Source organism: Marmota marmota, unplaced genomic scaffold, assembly GCF_001458135.2.
Source record: "Marmota marmota marmota unplaced genomic scaffold, marMar, whole genome shotgun sequence".
NCBI lineage: Eukaryota > Metazoa > Chordata > Mammalia > Rodentia > Sciuridae > Marmota > Marmota marmota.
The window spans coordinates 69,697,195-69,703,174 of NW_026000026.1; positions in this window are offsets into that span (position 1 = coordinate 69,697,195).

Here is a 5,980-nt window from a genome sequence, read left to right on the forward strand (position 1 = left end):
TTCTTGGAAGTGACAGATCAACAAAAACAGGTACATTTCCATGATTTTCACAAGAACCAAAGCTAAACGGTCTTATTTGTATTTCACTCTGCACCTTTCTTCAGTATATCACTTTCTTCAGTTTTCCATCAACTATACCCACCAAAATGGTGAATATAGTTCTGGTGTCTAATTAACTCTCTACAATTTACTTGTTAGTTCTCAGAAGAGGAATCTGGTTTGTCCAGCTTAGTCTAAGCATTCACTCTTGGTCCAATCAATAGTGGTCAGGGGACAGGGCCATACAGTACAAACATGGCTATCCAGGTCTGATTTTTGGCATCGACTGTGGATGAGAACAGTTCCTGGAGAAGTGGACCATGGCTGACAAAGCAAAGCATCTATCCGAGTTCTAAAGACTATATTGATCTAGTTTACTACAGTCCATATTTTGTTCCAAAATATTAGCTGCCGGACAGGTTTATTAATAATTTGAATAAGAGACATTATTTCTTAAGTTCTCACCCTACTATCTAATTTAATCTTCCCCCAAACCCTGTCAGGAAAACATTTTTATTCCTGCCTTATAGATGAGGAACTTCAGGTTCAAAAAGGTTGAGAATTAAAGTCAGCAGTGAGTTTGGTATTGGAACCTGGGTCTGTTTCCACCAAATCCTGTGTTTTTAATTCCTAAAAGTGGGAGACTTATGCCACTGTGGTAAAGAAGAGTTTTCAGATGGGCATGGTGACACATTCCTGTAATCAGGCCTCCTCATAGGCAGTTTCTGGAGCTTCACAGACTCTAGTCTTCTGGTTCTCTAGAGGAATTGGGGATTGCATGGGTTAAGAAGCTCCTCTCCCCAACTCCCAACCAGCCTATGCACCTTCCCCCAGCAAACTAAATCCTCTGGAGCCCCTTTGTAGGGAATAGGAGTTGATACCCCCCAGGTTCAAAAAGAAAAGCACAACAAGAATTTCTGGTTCAGGGAGAGAAGTACCTCTTTTACACTTGGCTTCTTTTCCATTAAGAGTGAAAGTTACAATACAATCAGCAGGAAATTGCCCTGGGGACCATTGAGCAGACCTCTTTGCTCAAATCAGGCCTTGAATGCATGTGTCAAAAGCACCTCACACTCTGGTTAATTGCCAGCCCAGTCTCTGGGGACAGTCCAATTGATTCAGTCAGATCTAACATTCATTGCATACATCTTCTGTGTATTTAACTGCCAGGCCAGCCATCCGATTATGACTTCACATTCATAGGTCCAATGGGCAAGATGAATCTGCACCATGATAAGGAGAATACTAAAGAATGAAAGACAAAGCTGCTGTCCTACACATTCCAGAATTACCTATCTGAGAAGACTGAGGCACTAAAAATCCTCAGGACTTAAAGGAGTAGAGGAAGAAATGATGATTGAACAGCTACCACATGTAGGTGTTAAAGGTACATTAGCTCATGAAATCTTCTTCATCGCAACTCTACCAGGTAGATGCTATTAATACTTACATTTACAGGGGTAAACAATATTTTAGCTTTAGAAAGTAGAATTTTAAAACATAATAATAATTATGAATAGGTTGTACATGTGGGTCTTTTTTTTTTTTTTTGGTACTGGGAATTGAACTTAGGGGTGCTTAACCACTGAGCCACATCCTCAGCCCTTTTATTTTGCATTTTATTTCGAGACAAGGTCTTGCTAAGTTTCTTAGAATCTCCCTAAGTTGCTGAGGCTGGCCTGGAACTTGCAGTCCTCCTGTCTCAGCTCCCAAGTCACTGGGATCACGGGCATGCGCCATGATGCCCAGTTGGGTCATTATCTTAGAACAAATTTCTCTCAGAGAAGCTACCTGGGAAGAGCTCTCTGGGTAAGGTTGTTAAGTGGTTATCATTCTCTTATTTATTTGCTTACTGTCATCTTCTATGAGAATTTGGACTTTGTGGTCAGACAGATCTGGACTCAAATCGTGGCTCTATTAGTAATTAGGAAAATGAACTCGCTTTAAGTATTTCAAACAGAGAATCTAATTCAGAGAATTTAACACTGTGGCTACTTAGATGATGGTAAATGTGAGGCAACCCATACATTAGCAAGAGCAGGAAACCAAGTCTGGAGGCCAAACAGTGCTGAGAACTTTTTATCTTCTCCTGCCTGATGGTCCTCAATTTTGTGAAAATGGCTCCAATTGTCATAATATCTGTCATAACAGGGGTGTCACCTGTTATGAAGGAGAGCAGTGGATCTGAGGGTAAACTGGCAAATGATGAGCTTAACTCTTGCTAGTATTGAGTTTCTCCTTTTTCATCTTTCTTTCTTAATTTATTAGTACCTGGGATTGAAATCTGGGCCTTCTTATGCTAGGCAAGTAAGTGCTCTACGATTGAGCTACATCCTCAACCCTTTTATTTATTTATTAGTTGTAGATGGACACTGAAAGGAAAGTGACCACAACACTTGGAGTGACCAAGAGATCTTTATTGCAGCAGTGCAAAGGAGGAGGAAAAAGAGAGAGAAAGAAAGAGCGAGGAAAGAGAGAACAAATGGGAGGAGAGCAGAGAGAGAGAGAGGAGAGGAGAGGAGAGAGGGAGAGGGAAAGCGAAAGCAAGAGAAGAAAGAGAGAGCAAGAGCAAGAGAGAGAGACAGAGAGAGCAAGAGCAAGAGAGAGGGGCCCTGGCAGGAGGGCATTTTTTATAGCCCAAATCTAATGGGGTCTCTGGGTCTGCAAGCTGCCTTGTTGGCATACAGTGACTGAATCACACAGTAGTGTCATCTTCTGCCTTCAGGCAGAAGGGGAAGGGGCTAGATGTGGGTTTCCATTGCACCAGATGGGTGGGTCAAGTGTTCAGCCTTGAGTGAGGTTGAGTGTCCAGACTTGTTAAATGACCAGACAGAGGGGGGTTTGAGTGCCTGGGTTATCCTGCAGCTAACATTCATTCATCCTGCCCTGCAGACAACTTAGTTCAGCCTGTTCTGCACCTGACATTTCTCCCTTTTTGTTTTTCTAAGTGACTTGGGGACGGTGCAAATTCGTCTGGCTACTTCCTACTGAGAGGGGGCGGTGTGGGGCCTACCTGGGAGAGGAACGTTTGGGGGACAGGCTTGGGAATACCAGGGTGGCTAGAGATTACATCCAGTGGCTATAGACAGTAATCTCAGAAGGGGCAAAGTCCATAAAGGTTTCTTGAAGCCATTAGGTTGTCAACAGCATTAAACCATTTCTGAGCGGAGGAGATCCTTGGTATCAGCCACTGGTCCTGTATAGGGACTTTAGGAAGTATCAGAGGTGACTTAGTTGAATCCAGTAATGTTAAGGGTGACAGCCTGATTGCAGCCAGTAGAAAGGCAATCGCCTTGACCCATAGACTGAGAGTGGGTGGTGTCATCCTGGTGCCATGTTGCTTGGATGTTAAAGCGCCTTCTGTGGTTGGGATACAGATAATCTTGAAAGAGATTAATGATTAGTAAAAGAAGAAGAGGGTTGGCGAGAAATTTTGAGTTTGGTGGGTGTGGTGGAAGTTCAGGACTGGACATTTGGAACAGGTGCCTTTTTAAGGTGGGAGACATGGTACCAGGGGGAGTGGCCCAAAAGCTTGGCCACCATTGGGGTAGTAAGTATGACTGTATGGGGTCCTGTCCAGAGAGGTTCCAAAGATTGAGAATGCAGTTCCTGAAGTAAGACTGAGTCACCCAGTTGAAAAGGATCCAATTCGGTTTGTGGTTGTGCTGGGATTGAGGTAATGAATGGCACAGGAAGGCACTGGTCTGTGTGTTCTCTTAGGAGTTTGCGTAGAAGTGTGAGATAGGGCAGGTAGGACACAAGGGGAGGAGGAGTGATTGGAAAGCTTTGGTTGATTAAGAAAGGGCACCCATAGAGTTGCTCAAAGGGGTTAAGGCCTGAGGGAGCTCTAGGGGCTGCCTGAAATCATCTGAGGGCCAACGGCAAGAGATTGGGCCAGGACAGCCTGAGTTCAATATCAAGTTTAGTGAGATGATCCTTGAGGATGCCGTTAGGTCTCTCAATCTTACCAGAGGATTGGGGTTGGTAGAAGATATGGAGCCTCCAAGTGATGTTGAGCCCTTTGGAAACTAGTTGAACAACCTGAGAAGTGAAGGCTGGACTGTTGTCTGACTGGATGGAGGCAGGAAGTCTGAACCTGGGAATGATCTGCTGGATGAGGATGAAGGTGACGGTGTTAGCAATTTCCCTGGAGGTAGGGAAGGCTTTTATCCAACCTGAAAAAGTATCAACCAAAGTAAGTAGGTAGTGAAGCTTTTTGTACCTAGGCATGTGAGTGAAGTTGATTTACCAGTCTTCACCTGGGTGGTGGCTCCTCATCTGATGCATGGGGAATTTAGGTTTGTTGCTTCCTTATGGGGACGCTGTAGAGCAGACAGAACAAGCAGAGTGGACCTGCTGGAGAGTAGTTCTCATTCCTAGGAAGTGAAAGAGGGGTTGTAAGATCTGGAAAAGGGGTTAGGGAGGGTTTTAGGTGGGGGCAGAGTCTCTGGAGCTAGAGGAGTTGGTCATGAGTTGTAGGTCTCTGTCTTGGGCATTAGGGGCTGGTGGTCTTAAAGAAGTAGTTGATTGACTGGTTGGTGAATTTGTGTATCTGATCTTGCAGGAACTTTTGTAGGCAATTTAATAGACATGGTCCTATTAGGAGAAACATAAAGAGGACTAATAGGGGTTCTGCAAAGGGGAGGAGCCAAGGCCATACTTGACTGAACATTCCCCATGGAGACTGTTGGCCTAGTTGCTGTTTCCTCATTTGTAGCTGTTCTTGTCCTTCATTACTCCCAGGAATTACTGTGTTTTGGCTTAACTATTTTTGGTAGGTGTTTAAGATCAAGCTGGTCAAAATTGACTTTCTTTCTATCTATTATTGTTAAGAGTCAGCCGGGTTCCCATAGTGGTCACTTGTGGGGGAACTTGAGAGCAGCTTCTTAGTTCTGCTAGTGCCATTTGTGCTAGGATGGGCCCAGGTCTTGTTTGACTATGTGGCTTCCTTGGAAGCATCAGGGATGTCTCCTGTCTCCAATGACCCTCCTATTCACAGCAAGTGCACTGATTAGCTTTTCATTCTCCAGTGGTCTCATTAATCTCCCTGATCAGGAGGTTATGTGGCCCAGAGTTGCAAAGCTCTTTAGAGAAGTTCCCTGTTCCCTAGATTCAGACTGACTCAGAGGATAAGAGCCAAATATTGGTTTTCTTGGCCATTTTAATTTAAATTTAATTTTAAGTCTTGATCTTAAACATCTGGCAAAGTCATTCTCAACAGTCTTAAATTAAGAGTACTGTGCTGTAGCTGAAGTCTGGCCTACTTTGGAGTCATTCTGACATGTAGTAAGATGGGAGGCAGAGCCTTATTTCAGGTAAGGCAAAGTTCTTTATAAATCTTAGGTAAAGTGTTCTAGTATTAAAGCTGATCTTTGTTTTTAAATATCATTTTATAAAGTTTATATATTGTTGTTTGAGGTCACATGAATACTAGCTAACACAATATGATATTACATTTAAATTGTACCCAGTATATGGAACTTTATATTTATCTTATTGGTAACAGTTATAGAACATTAAATGATATAAATATATCTCCAATATATTATTTGTATAAGCCTAAAATTACCATGCAACCTTTTGGAGAACATCAGCTTGATACAATTTTTTTTTAAAGCTTCTATCTTAATGACTTATATACCTGGAAAATATGAACACATTTAATATACAAAGAAGAGTAACAGTACCACAATTACATTGATGTTTTTATATTAATCAAGTTTAGCTCTTAAAGAAATAACATATTACAATACTGTAAAATAACAATTGTTGTTTAACCATAGTTGTATAATCCTTAATTCCTTCAAGATTACTTGCTCAAAAAACTTACATATATAACCAACTTACACAGATCTTCTTTATCACTTACTTAAACCTATATAGCCAACGTACACAGATCTTCTTTATCACTTGCTTAAACCCTCTTATTTACTTAATCACA